Raw genomic sequence first — 19085 nt, 5'->3', positions numbered from 1 at the left:
GATAGACTGAAAAAAAGAAACAAAAGTTTTCTGGATAAACTGCACATTATGAAACATTGCTAATAGTCAAGTACATTTTATCCTACTTCAGATGCCTCAAGATGAAACGCATACATTAATTCCCCTTAGAGACCTAAGAATACGGCGAGGAACATCAATAGTGGGATTTATAAAGCTGCAATTTGGCTGGAATGTTAAAATCATTATGTGAATGGAAGGAAATTTCAGTAGTTTGACGTGGAAAAAGTGACCGGATAATACAAACAATTTAGGATCTCAATCAACTGTTCCTCTGCACAAGTTTTGATAAATCTCCCCCTATATAGAGATTTTTCTATTTGGCTGACTATCTTCCAAGTGGGAGGTAACTTAATTTCAAAAGGGGGTGCAAATTTGAGGCTTGGTGAGTGTTCACCAGATTAATACCCCCTCAACCTCATTTTCACACTCCCCTGAGACTTGCTTTCACACCTTTTTTAAATGAAGTTCACGCCCACCTGACTATTCGAGGAAAACTGTAGTCAACTAAATAGTAAAATCTTGGACCACTAAAGGAGTAGCAACAAAATGAAAAACAGCATTAAAGGGGTACTCCGCCCCTAGACATCTTATCCCCTATCCAAAGGATAGGGGATAAGATGTCAGATCGCCGCGGTCCTGCTGCTGGGGACCCCCGGGATTGCCGCTGCTGCACCGCGCTATCATTACTGCACAGAGCGAGTTCGCTCTGTACATAATGACGGGCAATACAGGGGCCGGAGCATCGTTACATCACTGCCCCACCCCTCGTGACATCACGGCCTGCCCCCTCAATAAGAGTCTATGGGAAGGGGCTTGGCGGTCGTCACGCCCCTGCCATAGACTTGTATTAAGGGGGTGGGTCGTGATGTCACGAGGGGCGGAGCCATGACGTCACGTTGCTCCGTCCCCTGTATCACCCGTCATTACGTGAAGAGCGAACTCGCTCTGTGCAGTAATGACAGCGGGGTGCCGCAACGGCGATCCTGAGGGTCCCCAGCAGCGGGACCACGGCGATCTGACATCTTATCCCCTATCCTTTGGATAGGGGATAAGATGTCTAGGGGCGGAGTACCCCTTTAAGCACACCTAAGGCTGCCAAATTGCATTAAAAAATCACTTTTTATATTTACTACCGATCCCCTTAAAAGAGGCTTCCACTCTGGGGGACACAGCTCATCTATATATTACATGAACTATACAATATATAATACTTTACTTGAAGGTTGTTGCTATAGCAAAATAATGCTAAAATCTATGCAAATTTTAGATAAATAAAGAAAAAACAAAGGTGCGCTCCTAGTGCAGGCGGTTTAAAATTGAGCTAAGGTGCACATATGAGATTGGAGGCTTACCAGATAATGTTGTGCTCAGGACACAACACCTCAGCAGACACGTAGAATCGCAGTTGGAGCGAAGGCCTGCAGCCACGGCGTCATTTCCAGATGGCCAAGGTCAGCTGGATAATACAAGTGAAATCGTGGATAAATCCGAAAAAGAGAGGACTTCCTGACTGGCGCTTCTCCTCCCATGAAAATTGCGGAACCAGCGAAAATCTATGCTAAGGCACCAATCTGCAAAAACCTATTTCTAATGAGATGCCCACTTTAATTTACCTTAGTCCACAAGGACCTGGATCTATAGGTTTATAGGTGTTGTTTATTATATACATTAAAGGAGTAGTCCAGCTTAGAAAAATTAAGTGTCAGATAGCAGTGAGGTGGCCCAGTACGGAAAGTGTTACCCCATGCTCCTGCTGTCCTGTCAGGCAGCCTCCTTCAGTGTCCCCAAGGCCCCCTGCACTTTTTTTCCCCATTGTAAATATGTTTTACCATGTAAAGTGTTATAAAATGTAATGTTGCTTTAAGAGTTATACCATGTGACATGTCATGTGATTGTTACCCAGTAGGTACTAGTGATCAGGTGATCCCATGAGTGACCTATGGGCTCCCTGCTAGTCTCCCCCATATAAGCCCTTGGTGGAGCTAGCTTCTCTCTCTTGGAGCTTAGAGCTCCAAGAGAGTCAAGTCAAGTCAGTGCCTGTCATCTGTCAAGTCAGTGTGGTCTGCATTCAATTGTTCAGTCCTACTACAAGTCCCAGCAAGCCTTAAGGTCTCTGCGTCACTGGTCACCTCCTTGTGCCCTGGCTGAACTGTATAGACTTTACCAACTGTCTACCCTCAGTAAAGCTACCGTTGTCTGTAACTTGGCATCGGAGTCTTTATTGCCCCATGCCTAGCCCAGGATCCAGCGGTATACTTTCGGGTGGTTATAGGCTAAACCATGCCCTGGCGTCACGCATACAAGGGGTTAATGCCATCTGCCCCTAGGGTAACAACATCTGCCCTGCACCACACATCACGTTACCACAGCAGGGGGTCCTCCGATCACAGGACCCCCTGCGATCTCTGGCCTGAAGCCCCGGTTTTCCTAGTGCATGAAGCAGTGGTCGACACGCCCCCTCCATGAGTCTCTACGGCAGAGTACATTTCGGCTCTCCCACAGAGATAAATGGAGGGCGCCTGCCAACCACCACTTCGTGCATCATGAGTTACATGCAGATTTTGATGCAGACCAACCATGCAATTAATGAATTCTGGTACTCAACATCTTATGCCCTATTTACAGTTTAGGAAATACGGTAAGTGTATGATTGGGGGGGAGGGGCCCAATCGCTTTGACCCCCACAATCTCCTGCCTGGCGCCCCAGTGTTCTGACCCCTGCTCCACGCACACACACGCACACACACACACCCATCAGATCAGAACGATCCACTTCTACCCTAACCATAAATCCACAATATTGTGAGCAGCTATCACAAGCTTCATGGCCCTATTAAACAGCTGGTCTTCCCCAAGAATCAGACCCCACAGATCGAACATTGATGGTCAGACCATTACAACTTTTTGGAGAAATATTTGAAATATGGAAAAATCCAAGCAAGTGAATTCCACCATAAGTAATCTATAGCTCGAAACATTCTTGTATGCAAACTGCATATTTCCATTCCTAGAGCAAATGACCACGTATGAAAACACTAATAATCTTCTCCAATCTTATACACAGATGTTTGACGCAGATATGGAAATGAATCACATGAGCGATATTTAGATGGCATCAGGCTGCTATTTTCCATCATGTCAAAATGTTTGTGTGTACCAACAAAAAGTGCGAGCAAGTGCAACATCTTGACGCCACAGGTTTCCTTGGCAACCAGCTGAATACACAAGCAGCGTTCGGTAAGATTAATAGCCCTTAGGCATTGATTTTAGGCATTGGAGGGAAGCACTGTTTGGAATTCGGCTTCCCCTATTCTCTTTGGCCCCATTTTGGTCACATACACTATTAAAGGTTATTATGTTATCTGCTAGGTTAACCCCAACCCCCCCCCCCCCCCCCTCACACACACACACACACACACAAATGATGTCAGTAAAGTAAAAAAAAAAAAAAAAGTCACTGAAAATATATCTTTCATATTCAGTAAATAATCTTCTTTCAGAATGTACCCAGGTAGTCATGGCAGATATTACCAATACAATGCTGCTAAAACCGACACTCCAGGCTTTTTTCTCCACTGCTTTCGAATTCTGATATGGAAAAATTATATATGTTTAGTTACAATACTCAAAAAACCATCCACAGCATTTCTTTTGAAGCAGAGGTTTTCTTGTTTGCCTAGATTGCTGAATTTCTAGGCGGCTTCTCTATCTGCATTTAGTTTATTTGTTTGTTTTTAAAGGGGTAGTCCAGGAAACTCAACTTATTAGACTACTTATCCCTTATCCACGAATAGGGGATAAGTGTCTGATAGCGGGAGGTCCGACCACTGGGACCCCCCGCGATCCCCTGTAAGGGACGCTGGCTACGGAGCGTCCTTGGTGCACTTCGTTCCTGACTTTCCCAGATGAACGCAAGTGACAGCCTGATCAGCCAATCCCCAGCTGTGTGGCAGTACATCACTGCGCCTGGTGATATGCTGAGTGGACCATTGCTGTGTTCATCCAGGAAAGTGGGGACTGCTCTGCTCCGAGGACATGTAAGTATTGATCACGGCATCTGAGGGGTTAATGGCGGACATTCGCGTGATCGCGGATGTCCGCCATTACCGGCGGGTCCCTGGCTGCTGATAGCAGCTGGGACCTGCCGCGCATGACGCGAGCACCGCTCCGGTGCCCGCGATCATGTCGGCGCGTAAATGTACGTCATGGTGCATTAAGTACCACGTCACCATGACGTACATTTATGTCCATTGTCGTTAAGGAAATGTTTCTTTTTTATAATGAACTTTTAATTAACTTTTAATAACGTTTGTATGTGTGTTTCACTTTTTATTCTCAATTTTTTCAATATTTTTTAGGTAGTACTACTAATCCCAGCATGGAACAGACTGTCTATAATATAGCAGAGATGCCGAGCGGCTCTATCCTCTGAAGGACACAGGGTGTACCTGTACGCCCTGCGCCCGGTCCCAGTGTTTAAAACGGGGTCGCGTGACCCCGCATCACACCGGGTCGGTGCCGGCTGCTATTCATAGCCGGGACTCTGGGCTAACAGCACGTGGCACCGATCGTTGTGTCGCGCGCTATTAACCCTTCAGACGCGGCGATCAAAGTTTGATCGCCGCGCTGAAAATGAAAGTGAACGCTTCCCGGCAGCTCAGTCAGGCTGATCTGTACTATCGCGATAAAATCTTTGCTTCTAAACTGGGCGGTTCCCGAGACACGTGTCATCAGAGAGCACTTAGACAGAAAAGTACAACCTTAACTTCAGAAGCTCATAAGTACTGAAAGGATTAAGATTTTTTAATAGAAGTAATTTACAAATCTGTTTAACTTTCTGGAGCCAGTTGATATATATATATATATATATATATATATATATATATATATATATATATATATATATATATATATATAAAAAGTTTCCCCTTCCCCAATAAAAGTTTGAATCACCCCCCTTTTCCCATAAAAGAAACTGTGTAAATAAAACTAAAAATAAACATATGTGGTATTGCCACATGCGTAAATGTCCGAACTATAAAAATATTTCATTAATTAAACCGCACAGACAATATCGTAGGCGCAAACATAGCGTATTTTTGGTCTCTTTTTATATCATAAAAAAATTAATAAAAAGCTATGAAAAAGTCTGATCAATACAAACATGGTACCGATAAAAACTTCAGAACACGGTGCAAAAAAATGAGTCCTCATACCGGCCCGTATGCGGAAAAATAAAAAAGTTATAGGGGTCAGAATATGACAATTTTAAACGTATAAATTTTCCTGCATGTAGTTATGATTACGACAAAATCCAACCTATATAAGTAGGGTATCATTTTAACTGTTTGGACCTACAGAATAAAGATAAGGTGTCCTTTTTATCAAAAAATGCACTGCATAGAAACGGAAGCTCCAAAAACTTACAAAATGACATTTTTTCTTCAATTTTGTCGAACAATTAATTTTTTTTCCATTTCGCCATGGATTTTTTGGTAAAATGACCAGTGTCACTGCAAAATAGAGTTGGTGGTGCAAAAAATAAGCCATAATATGGAATTTTAGATGCAAAATTGAAAGCATTATGATTTTGTGATGAGGAAAAAATGAAAATGCAAAAATGGAAAAACGCTGAGTCCTTAAGGGGCTATACAGCGCTTGCATCTCTGCTCTGTACTCCGGCCGACCAGTCATGTGAATAGAACATAACTCATTCATATTTTCCGCCCAGAGTGGGGATTGGCCAGATGGTTGTAGCCAATCACAGCTCTCAGCGTGAAATATGAATGAATGATGCTCTATTCATATCACTGGCAGGAGTATAGTGCAGAGATGCGAGCGCTGTATAGAGCTGCTCCACATCTCTGCAATAGATAGGACGATCGCAGCGGGTGTCAGGAGTGATACCTGCTGTGATCTGTCCTTAACTACAGGTACTACTACTTCCAACATGGAGCACACTCTTTCCCATGTTGGGAGCAGTAGTACCTGCAGTTAAGGAAAGATCACAGTGGGTATCACTCCTGACACCCGCTGTGATCCTCCTGTATAATGTATAGATGAGGCCGGCCACTTTTCTATGGTCCCCTGCACTGATGTATATATACACATAATCATATTTCCCACAGAGAGTTGTGATTGGCTGAAACCATCTAGCCAATCCCAACTCTCTGAGGGAAATATGACTATGTGTATATATACGGCAGTGCAGGGGACCATAGAAGAGCGGCCGGCCGCATCTATAAATTATACAGAAGGATCGCAACGGAACCCGGGGCGATCTGTCAATTAGTACAGGTACTACTACTCCCATCATGGAACAGTTAAAAATAAAGGAAAAAAAGTGAAACACACACTACATTTTTATTTTTGTCGGCTAAATTTTTAGTGCCCTGCCCGCCAACATAAATTGATCCCTGTTTAAAAATTTATAAAAATTTTGTTATAAAAAAGATACATTTTGTTAAATACAATTTTTTCCATCACTACTGTATCTTTTTTTATTATAATTTTTTATGGTACCCTAGAAAATTTTGTAAAAAAATGTATCTCTATCACTTTTTTGGATTGCTAAAGTCCAAAAAAGAATAAAAATCGCCTGCAAAAAAGCCAAAGTTAAGACCCACATGGCGTTTTTCTTGCGGTTTTTTTTCTCGCATAGACTTCTATGGGAGAAAAGTGCCACGATTTCAGGGAAAAAATGCCATAGGCTCGACATTCTGAAAGATGGAATAATCTCCAAAAGGCATCAAATTGCAGATTAGACATTCTTATTCTTATACCTTTGCTCATTCCGGCCAAAAAGTACAATTTTAACCTCATCGGTCCACAGAACTTGTTTCCAAAATGCATCAGGCTTGTCTATATGTTCATTTGCAAAGTTCAAACGCTGATTTTTGTGGTGAGGATGTAGAAGAGGTTTTCTTCTGATGTCTCTTCCATGAAGACAATAATATTTGTACAAGTATCTCTTTATAGTGGAATAGTGTACCATAAGTCCAGTGTCTGCCAGATCTTTCTGGAGGTATTGTGTAGTCAAACGTGGGTTTTGAATAGTTTTTCTCACAATCCTACGAGCTGTTCTGTCTGATATTTTTCTTGGTCTTCCAGATCTTGCTTTAACTTCCACTGTTCCTGATGACTGCCATTTCTTAATTACATTCCGAACAGAGGATATTGACATATGAAAACATTTTGCTATCTTCTTATAGCCTTCTCCAGCTTTGTGAGCGTCAACTATTTTGAGTTTCAGATTTCTAGACAACTGCTTAGAAGAGCCCATGGTGCTGATTGTTGGGGCAAGGTCAGATGAGTCTGGGCATTGAAAATCTTTGAGATTAACATCACCTGGTCTTCCCAGATGATGATTGAGAACAATCCCTGACACTGGCAGGTATCAGCTTTGCAAAGGGGGCAGTGCATGTTATAAATTCTGCAGGGTGCCCAAACTTTTGCAGACGGCATTTTTTTGTTTTCTGTTATTTTGAAAGTGTAAGTGGAAATAAAATCTAACTTTTGTTGACATATTATTAGAATTAGAGATGAGCGAACTTACAGTAAATTCGATTCGTCATGAACTTCTCGGCTCGGCAGTTGATGGCTTATCCTGCGTAAATTAGTTCAGCTTTCAGTTGCTCCGGTGGGCTGGAAAAGGTGGATACAGTCCTAGGAAAGAGTCTCCTAGGACTGTATCCACCTTTTCCAGCCCACCGGAGCACCGGAAAGCTGAACTAATTCATGCAGGAAAAGTCATCAACTGCCGAGCCGAGAAGTTCGTGACGAATCGAATTTACTGTAAGTTTGCTCATCTCTAATTAGAATGTCTATTCTGTAATCTGATGCCTTTTTGGAGATTTTTCCATCTTTCCTAGGCTTCTTTATGCACATTAATGCAAATTTTTACCTGGGGTGCCAAAACAATCTGTTCCCCCAGGAAAGAGCGGAATATGTATTTAGTGCTTCAAAAAAGTATCTCTGTGTTATTACGCAAGCCTTTTGCAACTATGTTCCATTCCGCTAAATATGATGATAGCTAAGGCCTCATTCACACAGCCGTTTTGCTTCGCTAAGGGATGCGCCATTGCTTAGTCTGTTGGAAGGACAGGAGTTAAGTGGAGAAAAAGAAATAGTGCATGTCCGAACCCCTTAAATCCCAGACCCGACAGACCCCATTCAAGTCAATGGGGCCCAGCGATGTCAGTTGTTTTCCATTCAGGATCCATTTGGCACAAAACAGACACTGAATGAGCAGACGCTGTATGAGCCGGAGCGCAATGGCAGCATGAACAATAAGGTGTTAATAACGAGTATATAGATTCGATAGGTATGTGAATGTTAAAGGGGTAGTCCAGGGAATTGAACTGGAATTGGTTTTGTGGGTGGGGGTTAACTGTTGTTAGGTGGACGCTAGCCCCCGCCCCATCCCTCCGAGATCTTCTTTACGGGAACCAGCTATTACACAGGCTGACATTCCGCCGCTCATTTAAATGTTCCGCAGGGCACTAGGAACGCTCAGAAATGCGCCCTCTGCTAGACGGCAATGCATTTCCAAGTGGAGTCTGCAGTATGAACAGACATGTCTATTCTTTTTGTGGATGCCCGAATCAGGATTTTCACGGCAGATGTTTCCGTCAACATTCCGAGCTGAAATTCCGCTGTGTGAACATAGCCTTAGGGTACGTTCACACTGCGGAATTCTGTGAGCGGAATTCCACGAGTGGAATTCCGCGCAGTGAACTTTAGCATCAGTGTGAATGGGTCTTCCGCGAGACCCGTTCACGCTGAGGAATTTCAGCGGCAGACAATTCCATCACTGAAATTGTTCCACGCAAAGAAGGAACATGTTCCTTCTTTGCTTGGAAGTCCGCGCGCACTGAATAGCCGTCAATGGTGACGGCGCAGCGCTGCGCGGTCCTACCGCCAAACTATTTTTTGGCGGCGTCTGCCAGACAGAATCTCCTCTTGCGGAATACTGCGAGCAAAGATTCCGCAGTGTGAACATACCCTTAGTGGCTAAAAAAGTGAAATTCCCTGGACTACCCCTTTAAAGGGGTACTCCGGTGGAAAACTTTTTTTTTAAATCAACTGGAGCCAGAAAGTTAAACATATCTGTAAACGACTTCTATTAAAAAAAATCTTAATTCTTCTAGTACTTATTAGCTGCTGAATACTACAAAGGAAATTATTTTCTTTTTGGAACACTGAGCTCTCTGCCGAATCACGAGCACAGTGCTCTCTGCTGACATCTCTGTCCATTTTAGGAACTGACCAGAGCAGCATATGTTTGCTATGGGGATTTTCTTCTACTCTGCACAGTTCATTAAAATGGACAGAGATGTCAGCAGAGAGCAATGTGGTCATGATGTCAGCAGACAGCTCTGTGTTCCAAAAAGAAAATAATTTCCTCTGTAGTATTTAGCAGCTAATAAATATAGGAAGGATTAAGATTTTTTAATAGAAGTAATTTACAAATCTGTTTAACTTTGTGGCACCAGTTGAAAAAAAAAAGTTTTCCACTGGAGTACCCCTTTAATCTCATGTCATCTCCCTTTTTTATGTTGCTATGTAAATTGATTCCTTTGTGTATCATCTATGTGCAGTAATGTTTCCGGATGCCAGTGTAGATCCTAAGAACTTTTGCATGTTTGAGGAAGACATATGCAAAAATACACAAGCATACAGCTCAGGTTTTACTTGCTTTGTCATGAAATGCTTTGTCACAGATACAAATAGTATTTCCACATCAGTGGTCTTCAAACTGTGGACCTCCAGATGTTGCAAAACTACAACTTCCAGCATGCCCGGACAGCCGTTGGCTGTCCGGGCATGCTGGACGTTGTAGTTTTGCAACTTCTGGTGGTCCACTGTTTGGAGACCACTGTTCTACATGAACTACAGAATTATTTTATAATAAAATCTCACTTTAAAGGGGTATTCCAGGAAAAAATACTTTTTTTTATTACCATATATCTCTTGACTCCAAAAAGTTAAACAGATTTGTAAATGACTTCTATAAAACAATCATAATCCTTCCAGTAGTTATCATCTGCTGAAGTTGAGTTGTTCTTTTCTTTCTGACAAAAGTGCTCTTTGCTGACACCTCTGCTTGTCTCAGGAACTGTTCAGAGTAGGAGCAAATCCCCATAGCAAACATCTAATGCTTCAGACAGTTCCTGAGACGCTTCCTGACTGTCCCCTGATGACAGATGTTAGGAGAAAATGGTCGAGCATGTTGAATTTTAACATGTCCAGGTTTCTTTGCTCCAGGACATAAGCGATGGCTTACACCCCTCCCCTATTCAAAATGTATGCACACTCAGCCAAGCTGAGTGTGCATTTGTATGGAGGATTGGAAGAAATAATGAAGCTGTCGGCTAAATGCACCTTTGACCAATATAGTGCCGGCTTTACTCTGTCAAGAGAGTGCTACGAGAGGGTGTAAGGCTATGTTCACATGATGGAAATTCTGGATGGATTTACGCATCTAATTCCGTATTTAATTTCTTCATGAATTTAAAGCCAATACACTTCAATGAGATTCCACTGTCCCATTCACACAGTAGAAATTCCGCATCGTTCTTCCGGATTCTGAAAAATTCTGCTTTCTGCATTCCGCATAAAGAAAGGTTCTACCCTAAATTCGTGCGGAATTCTGATGCAAAATTCCATTGAAGTCAATGGAGCTTTTTTTTCTCCACCCAAATGTGGAATTGATGCAGATTTAGCCCGGAATTCGTGTACATTCCACATTCCTCACGTGAAATGTAACCAAAGCAATTAAGGCAAAGCACTATTATCCGTATACTTAGAATTCATGCAGAATTTTTGCATGAATTCCGTATGAATTCTACATGTAGGCTGCTTTCACACAGTGGAAATTCCGTGCGGACTTCCGCTTGGAATGTCCGCACGGAATTTTTGCTGCGGTAGAGCGTTGAATTCAACTGGATTCTGCAGCTCTGTGCGCACGGTTGAATTTCCGTGCCAGATGTTTCCAGCACGGAAATTCCTTTTTCCGTGTCCGCACAAAGAATGAACGGGTTCATTCTTTGCACGGATTCCGCACGGAATGCATAACCGTCCATGAGACCACACATTCCGTGCAGAATCTGCCGCCGCCCCGCACTGTACGGAATGTCCGCATAGAGATTTTTCACACGGACATTCAAAGATGCAGAATTCTGGGACTGCATCATTTGGCCAGAATTCCACATCTTTATGTGAACATAGCCTTACAGTTTCTTTATACATCCCAATGACAGAATGTAGGCTGTGCATTTACTCTAAAAAAAAGAAAATGGCAGCAGCACACTTGGTCAACAAAATGGAGGCTCTTAGCGCACTTTTTGATCAAAACGTGTCCCCCATCCACCACACGGAGGTGGCCTCATATCAGATGAGACCCTAACACTCACTCACCTCTGAGTGTTAGGGTCCCATCCGATATGAGGCCACCTCCACGTGGTGGATGGGGGGACACGTTTTGATCAAAAAGTGCGCTAAGAGCCTCCATTTTGTTGACCAAGTGTGCTGCTGCCATTTTCTTTTTATTTTACATGTTTTGTACTTGCCTCAGCAGCGTGCACCCGTGTATTGGGAATAGGTGTAAGCTACATTATTTTTTTTTGCTGCGCAATTTGGGGGGGAGTGGCTCCCTCTGTAGCCGTGCATCCCCTCCCCTATTTCACAGGAGATGGTTTGGATTGATAGTGGATCCAACATGTCACCCAGTCAGAGGCTGCATGCCCAGCAGAGGTGATTGAGTGTTAGGGTCCCATCCGATATGAGGCAACCTCCGCGTGGTGGATGGGGGGAAATATTTTGATCAAAAAGTGCGCTAAGAGCCTCCATTTTGTTGGCCAAGTGTGCTGCTGCCATTTTCTTTATTCACATGTTTTGTACTTGCCACAGCAGCGTGCACCCGTGTATTGGGTATAGGTGCTGGCTACATTTTTTTGTTTTTGCTGTGCATTTACTCTGCTATCAGTACCTACAGGACAGCAGTGAAGAATTGCTCTTCTGTGTAGTCATGAAAAATATATTAGGAAACTAGTGATGCATTGCTTAAGGTGGATTATGTTCTTTCATTGTGCATCACCTACCTTCCCCTTGTAATAAAGGACCTGAACCTCCTCTACTGTGTGATATATGTTGTAGCTACTGAAAACCGATCTGGCAGCTCGAGCATCTATGGTAACCAATAATGGGTAATAGACGCCAGTCACTTCCTTATGGCGCGGTCCATGCTGAGGAGAACTCGGCGCAGTGTAAGACTCTAAGTACAGAAGCGAAGGGGCCGCGTTTCGTAATTCTTTCCAGCCACAAGCTGACCGGCCTCTTCTCGGGATGCCTATGTATAATTATTAGCAATTTACTCAAGCCTTAAGGACTCCAGCCTAGAAAAGTACAGCTTTCACATCCTGAATATCCGTCGATGGAAGGCGGGGGATGGGTTAACGAGAACAAAGCTATATTTCCACATCGGTACTATATGATTTGCTATACAGCAGCGCTGCGGGGGGGGGGGGCTTGTGATTTTCATAATAGTCTATAAAAAAGTTACAAAAAGCGTTGGCGGTCACAAAGGACGTATTTCGGGCTTTAAAAAGGCCACCAATACTAAGGCATATCGGGGGAAATTTATCAAAACCTGTCCAGAGGAAAAGTTGCTGAGTTGCCCATAGCAACCAATCAGATCGCTTCTTTCATTTTTCAGAGGCCTTTTCAAAAATGAAAGAAGCGAGCTGATTGGTTGCTATAGGAAACTCAGCAACTTTTCCTCTGGACAGGTTTTGATAATTCTCCTCTATCGATACTAAGGATCTGAGTCCCCATGTCAGTGTTCCCAAACTGTGTGCATCCAGCTGTTGCAAAACTACAACTCCCAGCATGCCCGGACAGCCAGAGGCTGTCCGGGCATGCTGGGAGTTGTAGTTTTGCAATAGATGGAGAAACATTGATTGGTACATACTGCCCTATGTCAGTGTTAGCCAACTGGGAAGCCTCTGGTTTTTGCCAAACTAGAACTCCCAGCATGCCAACAGCCTTTTGACTTTAAAGCTGTACCACACCTAATAGAAGTAAAATGTCACTTCTTTGCAGTGCATTTTGCCAGCGAGCGTTAAGAGGAGCAGCGTTTTTCAAGGTGGTTTATGACGTAAAAAAATGATGCGTTTTCCCACGTCAAAAACAGCACTTCTTTTCCCCATGTGAATATACCATAAATTGTAGCTTTACACATAGTGGGCCTCATTTATCAATACTGTTTAAGGGCTTGTTCCCACTGGCAAATTTGATTGAAATGAATGGGTCTGCGGCGGTTTTTCCGATGCTGAAAACCGTTGCAGAGAGCCTGTCCACATTTAAACTTGAAGCGGGAAACACATTGCGAGTTTACATTCAAATCTGCCCCTGTGCTTGAGCCTTAACCCCTTAAAGGGGTAGTTCAGTGGTGAAAAACTTATCCCCTATCCTAAGGATAGGGGATAAGTTTGAGATTGCGGGGGGTCCGACCGCTGGGGCCCCCTGCGATCTCCTGTACGGGGCCCCGGCTCTCCGGCCAGATAGCAGGTGTCGACCCCCGCACGAAGCGGCGGCCGACACGCACCCTCAATACATCTCAATGGCAGAGCCGGAGATTGCCGAAGGCAGCGCTTCAGCTCTGCCATAGAGTTGTATTGAGGGGGCGTGTCGGCCGCCGCTTCGCGCGGAGGTTGACACGCCCCCTTCCCGCGGGCTGTCGGGGCTCCGTACAGGAGATCGCGGGGGGCCCCAGGGGTCGGACCCCCCGCGATCTGCAACTTATCCCCTATCCTTAAGATAGGGGATAAGTTGTAAACCACTGAGTCACCACTGGACTACTCCTTTAAGGACTTAGCCCTTTTTCACCTTAAGGACTCGGCCGTTTTTTGCAATTCTGACCACTGTCACTTTAAACATTATTAACTCTGGAATGCTTTTACTTATTATTCTGATTCCGAGATTGTTTTTTCGTGACATATTCTACTTGCATCCTTTCTTGGTGAAAAATCCCAAAATTTGATGAAAAAAAATGAAAATTTTGCATTTTTCTAACTTTGAAGCTCTCTGCTTGTAAGGAAAATGGATATTCAAAAATTATTATTTTTTGGTTCACATATACAATATGTCTACTTTATGTTTGCATCATAAAATTTATGAGTTTTTACTTTTGGAAGACATCAGAGGGCTTCAAAGTTCAGCAGCAATTTTCCAATTTTTCACTAAATTTTCTAACTCGATATTTTTAAGGGACCAGTTAAGTTTTGAAGTGGGTTTGAAGGGTCTTCATATTAGAAATACCCCATAAATGACCCCCATTATAAAAACTACACCCCCCAAAGTATTCAAAATGACATTCAGTCAGTGTTTTAACCCTTTAGGTGTTTCACAGGAATAGCAGCAAAGTGAAGGAGAAAATTCAAAATCTTCATTTTTTACACTCGCATGTTCTTGTAGACCAAATTTTTTAATTTTTGCAAGTGGTAAAAGGAGAAAATTTATACTTGTATTTTTAGCCCAATTTCTCTCGAGTAAGCACATACCTCATATGTCTATAAAGTGTTCGGCGGGCGCAGTAGAGGGCTCAGAAGGGAAGGAGCGACAAGGGGATTTTGGAGAGTACGTTTTTCTGAAATGGTTTTTGGGGGGCATGTCACCTGTAGGAAGCCCCTAGGGTGTCAAAACAGCAAAAAAAAAAAAACACATGGCATACCATTTTGGAAACTAGATCCCTCGGGGAACGTAACGTGGGATAAAGTGAACCTTAATACCCCACAGGTGTTTCATGACTTTTGCAAATGTAAAAAAAAAAAAAAAAACAATTTTACCTAAAATGCTTGTTTTCCCAAAAATGTTACATTTTTTAAAAGGGTAAAAGCAGAAAATAACCCCCAAAATTTTAACCCAATTTCTCCCGATTCAGAAAACACCCCATATGGGGGTGAAAAGTGCTATGCTGGCGCACTACAGGTCTCAGAAGAGAAGGAGTCACATTTGGCTTTTTGGAAGCAAATTTTGCTCTGGGGGCATGCCGCATTTAGAAAGCCCCTATGGTGCCAGGACAGCAAAAAAAAAAAAAAAAAACACATGGCATACCATTTTGGAAACTAGACCCCTCGGGGAACGTAACAAGGGGTTAAGTGAACCTTTATACCCCACAGGTGTTTCACGACTTTTGCATATGTAAAAAAAAAAAAAAAAAAAAATTTACCTAAAATGCTTGTTTTCCCAAAAATTTTACATTTTTAAAAAGGGTAAAAGCAGAAAATCCCCCCCCCCCCAAAAAAAAAATTTGTTAGGCAATTTTTCCCGTGTAAGGCGATACCCCATATGGGACCCATATGTCGGCCTAATGCTGCTGTACCCTGGTTTTTGCTTTTCACGCACAGGTAGGTTAGCGTTAGGTCCTGCGCCATTTGAGAAACCTTGGCGTTGGTGTGCGGGCTCTGGTATGTCCTTCATATAAGGATACACTGGCAAATGTCTTAATTTTAACATCAGTGATGAGGGATAGCCAATGTCATAGTACACATCTACCACAGTAGTGCACCTAAATCTCTGTACTGTATTATTCCATGTGTGATTATATCCTAAGGCCGGGTTCTCACAGGGTAAATATGCGAAATGCCAGCACAGAAAACTCGTGCAGACATTCCGCACATTTGACTTATCCGGTGGACGCTAATTGAGGTCAATGCATTTTCTTGAGGAATCTGCAGAGAGAATAGACAAGTCTATTTTTTCTTCGGATACTGGAATCAGAATTTTTGCAAAAATTTGGCCGTGTGTACAGTGCTGCAGAATCCTATTGAAATCAATGGGACTCTACTGCAGCAGAATGTCCGTGCGGAATTATAAAGCGGAATTCTGCAAGAAAATTCCGCCATGTGAACACACCCTAAGGGTAAGTTCACACGGGCGGATTACCTGCAGAATTTCCGCAGCGTATTTGCTGAGGAAAATCCGCAGTGAATTTTGCCACCATTGCCTTCAATGGGACTGCAGAAAATCCACAATGGAGGATGATTTGCAGATTTTCCTTCGGACCCATTGAAGTCAATGGTAGCAAAATCTGCAGGTAATTCTCCCGTGTGAACGTACCCTAATGGTTCACATGAGCAGATTTTGCTGCAGAAAATCCACTGTGAATTTTGCTCCCACTGACTTTTAGACCAGCTTCACATTGCAGCTGGACAAAAACTGTCTGGACATTTCAAGAGGGGGCAGCGGCGCTAGGAACGCGCAGACGTTGCCATCCCCCTTAGACAGCAATGTTTGTGAAGAGGAGATCTGCCATTGAATGAGTTTGATGTTCTGGCAGAATTTTTTGAGGGGATTTTCTCACCTCCATAACTCGGCAGTGTGATCTGTGTGGCGGGATCCTGCTCGGAAATTCTGTAGCGAGAAGCCGGCCTAATAGGTAGGTAAAATCTGACATGGGTCAGTAAAAGCATTTCAAAGCTACGGAGTAATCGAGCCTGGTCATTAAGGTCAAAATAACCCTGCGTCATTAAAGAGTACCTATCACGAACTAAACTGTCCCTAATCCCCCCCCCCCCATCTGTCCCTGAGTCTAACTGACACCATCCCTGCATTAATTGTCCTTATAACCCCCTCTTTGTACCCGATTTCTTTTCTTCTTTACTGCTCCTTCTGCCGGCCGAGAGTGAGGGAGGAAGGGGGAGTGGCCGGGCAGGCACAACGTCATGTGAAGCTGCCTGGGCTCACTTCCGCCCTTCTTCCTGTGCAGCAATTATAACAGTTTTTATCTACAATAATGCATAGGAAGACCTCAATCAGCGCAGAGAAGGCAGACCGGATGCTTGTGGAGCGCTGGAGCGTGTGGAGCGCTACAAGCACAGCGCTAGCTCCCGCCTGTCTGATTGACAGGCGGGGAGCTGCACCGTGCTTCTTACAAGTCCCGGCTGCACTAGGAAATTTCCGACTCATGCCAGGCTGGCATGAGTCCAAAATCTATAGCCAGGACAGTGGTCACTTTTTAAACTTAAAAATCAAAATAGAAAGGAAAATAATTTTTAAACAAATTCAATTGGAAAGTTGTTCAGAATACTTCAATCTATAAAATATTTTAAAAAATTTTGGTGAGAGGTATTCTTTAAGGGGTTATATTTACTGTTCATTTTGGATTCACTTCTGGTCTTGGTTCCAAAAATTGCATCTTTTAAAAAGCAAAACTCTGGGGCAGATTTAGGTTAGGTTTCCTCACTGGTTTTTCTCTGGCATTTTTTTTAAACTGCCACTGCAGTTTTTATGCAAACAACAGAAGTGTATGCAACATGATTAGGAAATATAAAGGAATATCTAAGGCTGGTTTCACAACCCGGCTGGAGATTCCGAGTGCGGGCAGTGCCGACTGATTCAGGACTGTGTAGACATTGCCGGGCAATGGGGTCAGGGTGTGATGAGGGCAGATGAAATTACCCTAAGGACAGATGGCATTAACCCCTTCCAGGGCATTGTTTATCCTCTACACCACACTATGGAATACTATTGGATCCTGTGCTAGGCACGGGGGCAAATTATGACTCCAACGCCAAGTAATGGAATAACAGCAGCTTTACTGAGTCAGACAGATGTAATATCTATGCAGCTTGGCTAGGCCCACAGAGGTGACCAGTGACTTCAGAGACCATAGGGCTTGCTCGGACTTATAGTGGACTTGAACAATTTGGATGCAGGCCACACTGACTTGAGACAGGATCACTTGGACTGACTTGACTATGACAGACTATGACTGACTTCACCCCTTCTGTAGCTTACCAGGCTTTGACTTGACTTGTGGGGCAATGGACTTCGTGGGTCGAGAATTCGTGGCTATTTGACCTTAGGCCTCCTCTGGACTCCAGACACACACCTAGGACTTGACCTTACTGCAACTCAGCACACAAGAGCATAAGAGCTAAGAGAGTGAGCTCGCTCCACCCAGGGCTTATATGGGGGAGACTAGGAGTCCCATAGGTCACCCTTAGGTCACATGGTCACTGATACCTCACTGGGTTACAATCACATGACAACAGGTCTTAAAGCTATAACACATTTTGTGTACATTGTATGGTATAAAATAATGACAGCACAAGACTTCTGGGAGTGATGGGATTCAGTGGCGCTGGTCAGATGAGGACAAGTCAGGTAGGTAAAGGAATACTTTTTATTTGAACAATGCAACGCGTTTCACCGCTGGTACTGCTTCATCAGGCCTGATGAAGCCGCACCTGCAGTGAAACGCGTTGCATTGTTCAAATAAAAAGTATTCCTTTACCTACCTGACGTGTCCTCATCTGACCAGCGCCGCTGAATCCCATCACTCCCAGAAGTCTTGTGCTGTCTTTACTCTACCTGGATGGGAAGGCTACAGGCCGGACTGTACTCTTCACCCACGCTGACCATTGTTGTGTGTGAGTCCACACAACCGCATCTGGTAAGGATATTCCCTTCCATATCTCCTGGACCCTTTACCGGCGGTATTGCGCTATGGAGCGCTCTTCCTTGTCTTTTTAGATGGTATAAAATAGGCATTTAAGGGAGTAGGTAGAACACAAGTGCAGGGGGGCCCAGGGGTCACTGTATGGAGTCTACTGGACAGGGCAGCTAGGGTACAGAGGTGCAACTCCTGACTGGGCCACCACAGCATTATTTGCGAAGGGGAGATCTGCGTAAACATTGAACAAATTAAATATTTTGGCAGAATTTTTTGAGGAGATTTTCAGGGAGGAAAGTCTGCCTCAAAAACTCTGCAGTGGGCAGCGGAATCACATTGCCAGCAATGGGACACTGCTGCCTTGGAATACCCAAGTGGAATTTCATAACTGAATTTTGCTTTAAAATTTTGTATTGTGAACTTCTACTGTACTTCTCCTTCTTGCTGGATACACTTCTGACTTTGGCTTAGAAACGGCAGTGGCAGTTTTTCAAAAACTGATATGTTTGCAGAATGTGAACTGCAGAAATTCAGCTGAATTCCATTCAATTCCATGTGTGTGATCATAACCTTACGGGTGCGTGAGTTTGGCATTTTATTCCCTGAC

The sequence above is a fragment of the Hyla sarda genome, chromosome 6, assembly GCF_029499605.1.
Source record: "Hyla sarda isolate aHylSar1 chromosome 6, aHylSar1.hap1, whole genome shotgun sequence".
Lineage (NCBI taxonomy): Eukaryota > Metazoa > Chordata > Amphibia > Anura > Hylidae > Hyla > Hyla sarda.
The sequence above is the reverse complement of the archived record's forward strand: the minus strand, read 5'-3'. Positions refer to the sequence as shown.